Source organism: Bubalus kerabau, chromosome 15, assembly GCF_029407905.1.
Source record: "Bubalus kerabau isolate K-KA32 ecotype Philippines breed swamp buffalo chromosome 15, PCC_UOA_SB_1v2, whole genome shotgun sequence".
Taxonomy (NCBI): Eukaryota; Metazoa; Chordata; class Mammalia; order Artiodactyla; family Bovidae; genus Bubalus; species Bubalus kerabau.
This window is the reverse complement of record NC_073638.1, coordinates 80,114,689-80,119,359: the sequence shown is the minus strand read 5'-3', so window position 1 is coordinate 80,119,359 and position 4,671 is coordinate 80,114,689. Positions and strand designations below refer to the sequence as shown.

The window sequence follows — 4,671 nt, the reverse complement described above, 5'->3', positions numbered from 1 at the left end:
ATTTGAGTCAAAAGGAAAGTAACTGGCTTCACACATTTTCTCTCCCTAGAATTCGGAGCATGTTTTCTATCTAAACTACTGTCAGAGAATTTTTTGTTTAATTTCTGAAGAAGATGTTGGAAGATCCTTAAAGGAAAGGGGGATAAGTCTGATTATTAATGGCTCCTTAATTAACTTGACAGCACCCTTTCTAAACATTAAGTAAACTTTTTCAGGGTATATTTCCTGTGACTTTTGGTGGCCCTTCTGTGTGAAATGGTACAGAAACCGAGGCATTCCACCTTTCTCAGTTTCGTATGATTTAATAGTAATGGAAGCCATGTGAGAAAAAAAGAAACGGTCTGGACTGAACTCTGTGAGTAGAAAGGTAATCAAGAACCAAGTCCTCTTTCTGACTATTTTTGTGTGTTTGCCTTCATTTTGCAGAATATCTGACTATAAGTATTTCAGGCTGATTCCAGGAACATATATCTGTCAGTTTTATTGGATAGTTCAAATACCAATGCCTTTTGCTTTGAAATTATTTTGCTTTTTGTCTGTGCTCAATAGAGAAAATGAGTTAAGAGATACTTCATTACTTACGAATTTTATGTTTGTGTCTCCCTATTTGCGGGTGTGTCTGTGTGTCTGCATGTATATATTTATTTCCACTTGAATACAGGAATAAAAATGTTAACGATTAGCCAGAGGTAGCTAAACTGGAGCTTAGTTTACACAATAACCAGCCATATGTACTATGACATGCTATTCTTCCAAGCCTTTTCCTTCCATTGCAAAACAGTTCATAATTTTAATAAATGCATATACATACCATTATCCAAAACACTCATTTGTCTACAAACAATTTGGCACATATGGTATGATATTAACAAGGAATATGCTTCATTTCTTTAGCCCTTTTCACAGCACCCTTCACTTCCTTGTTTCATAAGCTATAAATTAATGGGTTTAACATAGGAATAACCAGGGTATAAAACACAGATACCACCTTTTCCTGTTCTAAGGAATATTGGGAGCTTGGTTGAATGTAGCTAAAGCTTACAGAGCCATAGAATAGAGTCACAACCTTGAGGTGTGACGCACACATGGAGAAGGCTTTGTGTCTGCCTGCTGCTGAGCGGATCCTCAGGATAGTGGCAACAATGAAGATGTAGGAGACCATCACAGTCATGAAAGTGATCAAGGCAATAACGCCAGAGAAGATTAAAAGCAGCAGCTCATTCATGGATGTGTCAGAGCAGGACAGCTTCAACAGCGGGGGGAGGTCACAGAAGAAGTGCCTGATGACATTTGGCTCACAGAAAGACAACTTCAGCAAGCCAATTGTGTGCGTCAACAAGTTGATTATGCCCCCTACACATGATCCAATGACCAGAACAACACAAACGGTATAAAGTAAAGGGTTCACAATGACCATGTAGCAGTCATAAGCCATTGCTGCCAGCAAGAAGCCCTCAGCAGTAAGTAGAGACACAAATGAAAAGTACTGCACAATGCTTGCAGAAAACGAGATTGTCTCCCGTTCCACAAAGAAGTTCAGCAGCATTCTGGGTGCAAAGACAGACGAATAGCAGGCATCAATGAATGACAGGCAGCTGAGGAAATGATACATGGGTGTTTGGAGTTTGGGAGTTATTTGGATTAGAAGGAACATTCTTAATTACCCACCAAGGAAATGGTACAGATGAGCAGGAACACCAGGAAGAGGACTACTTTCAGTTCAGAATGATCTGTCAGTCCCAAAAGGATAAAATCAGTCGCCAGTATAAAATTAACATCAGCCATGGGTTTGTTTATCTTGGTAACTGTCAACAAATAAATTGAGAATGGTCATGCAGCATTATCAAGACTACTCGGAATCTCTAACTAGCAATATGACTTGAGTTATTGACTGCTCTGTTCTGGTTGTTTTAGCTATAAAATTAGAAAAAAAAAATAACTAGAAATATCTAGTCTCTTCAAGCACTGTCTATTTGCTTCTCCCATAGAAAATTCCAAGAATTGAAGCAAGAAAACATTAGAGTTTTAGCTTCAGGATACATTCAAAATGCTGTTCTTAGTGAGAAGAAAAAAACTTAAGTGAATTTCATTCTGTGTGTCTGTGCATTGCTCAGTTGTGTCCTACTCTTTGTGACCTCAGAGACTGTAGCCTGCCAGGTCCCTCTGTCCATGGGATTTTTCCAGGCAAAAAGACAGGCGGGGGGAGCTTTTCTCCAGGGGATCTTCCCACAGATCAAATCCAGGTCTCCTGCATTGCAGGCAGATTCTTTACCATCTGAGCCACCAGGGGAGCTTCTAAAATAGGCAAAATCTAGATTATAAAGCATAATCATTTAAGTTGGAACTGTAATCTGTGATACCACTGAAGTTCTCTTTTAAAAAATGATACAGGAGTGTCCCTGGATCCCAGTGGTTAAGACCCCACGTTTCTGTTGCAGGGGATTGTAGGTTTGATCTCTGATCAGGAAACTAAGATCCCACAGTCAAAAACTGAAATAAAAAAGTTTTTAAAAATGATACAAATGAACTTATTTACAAAATAGAAACAGATTTACAGACATAGGAAACAAACCTATGGTCTCCAAAGGGAAAGGGGATGGGGAGACATAAAGTAGGGATTTGAGAGTAACATATGCACACTACTAGCAATGGCACCCCACTCCAGTGCTCTGCCTGGAAAATCCCAAGGACGGGGGAGCCTGGTGGGCTGCTGTCTATTGGGTCGTACAGAGTCCGACACTACTGAAGTGACTTAGCACAAGCATAGATGAAATAGATAAAAACAAGGACCTACTGAATGACACAGGGAACTATACTCAATATTTTATAGTAAGCTACATGGGAAAAGAATCTGAAAACGATTCCATATATGTTATATACAAAGCATTTATATGAATTATATACATATATGTGTGTGTGTCTATATATATATATAGAGAGAGAGAGAGAGAGAATCACTTTGCCATACACCAGAAACTAAAACAATATTATAAACCACACATCAACAACAACAAAAAAATAAACATATCCGATTTAATTGCGGCTAATGTCATATCTTCATGGGAAATAGATGGAGGAACAGTGGAAACAGTGTCAGACTTTATTTTGGGGGGGCTCCAAAATCACTGCAGATGGTGACTGCAGCCATGAAATTAAAAGACATTTACTCCTTGGAAGAAAAGTTATGACCAACATAGATAGCATATTCAAAAGCAGAGACATTACTTAGCCAACAAAGTTCCATCTAGTCAAGGCTATGCTTTATCCAGTAGTCATGTATGGATGTGAGAGTTGGACTGTGAAGAAAGCTGAGTGCTGAAGAATTGATGCTTTTGAACTGTGGTGTTGGAGAAGACTCTGAGAGTCCCTTGGACTGCATGGAGATCCAACGAGTCCATTCTAAAGGAGATCAGCCCTGGGTGTTCTTCGGAAGGAATGATGCTAAAGCTGAAACTCCAATACATTGGCCACCTCATGTGAAGAGTTGACTCATTGGAAAAGACTCTGATGCCGGGAGGGATTAGGGGCAGGAGGAAAAGGGGATGACAGAGGATGAGATGGCTGGATGGCATCACTGACTCGATGGATGTGAGTCTGAGTGAACTCCGGGAGTTTGTGATGGACAGGGAGTCCTGGCGTGCTGCAATTCATGGGGTCGCAAAGAGTCGGATACCACTGAGTGACTGAACTGAACTGAATGTCATATCTATAAATATCTGAGTATAAACTATATCATAACCTTTAAACTTGTTCTCCTACTTATGTTCTTATGTTTAGTGTGTAGTCCACATTTTTTTAAGCTTTGATTTGAAAAAAGGCAAGTTCTCAATACCAAAAATTCTGGATTCATTCTTATAAAATAGCTGGAAGAATTGGCTTTTGAGAAGAATGTCCACTAGAAATTGAGAGAGAGGGTACTCTGAGCTGAAATATGAAATATAAGTAGAGCTTATAATTGGCCTTTTTAAAGAAAAACTTCTTTAAAAAAAATTTGTTGAAATAGTTGGCATGTTTGGGTGGTTCCCATTTTCCAAAATGACAAGCCATAAAATATACTCCTACATTCATATGATAGTGTGGAATGTCTTACAGAATAAATGACATAAGAAGCAGAACTGTTATTAATCTACTTTGGATGGTTTGTATTAACAATGCATTTCTAATACAAAGGAAGATCTATGGTCTTTAATATCCAATAGAAATGCCATACTTAAGAGACTCGGGAAACAATCTTTATACTTTTCTAAGTAAAGCAAGTTTATATAATAAAGCCAACCTATAAAACATACAACTACTTCTCTGCAATAATTTTTGTGTGTGTATGATTTTGCAGGTTTCTTAAAATATGCCACGTTTTTTCCACTTAACTAATAGATATCTTCTGAGCACTTGGAAAGTCCCATAAAACAAAACCAACTATAGAACATATGGCTACTTTGCAATATTTTTTTCATGATATCGCAGCAAGTTTCTTAAAATATGCCATGTCTTTTCCAATGCACGTTTATTATTTATATATATTGCCGACAAAATGAAACTCTTTTTTTTTACATTTATATTAAAAATGAAAACATTGTAAATAAGTCAGGATTACTAGTGCAACTTTGGCTCAGATGCTAAAAAATTCTGCCTGCAATCTGCCTGGGTTGAATCTCTGGGTTGGAAAGATCC

At 38.0% G+C, this 4,671-nt stretch overlaps 1 pseudogene; it reads right to left on the bottom strand.

The window, feature by feature from the left end:
* Positions 1-865: 865 nt before the first annotated feature.
* LOC129628833 (olfactory receptor 1052-like) lies at positions 866-1,896 on the bottom strand (annotated as a pseudogene).
* Positions 1,897-4,671: the final 2,775 nt, after the last annotated feature.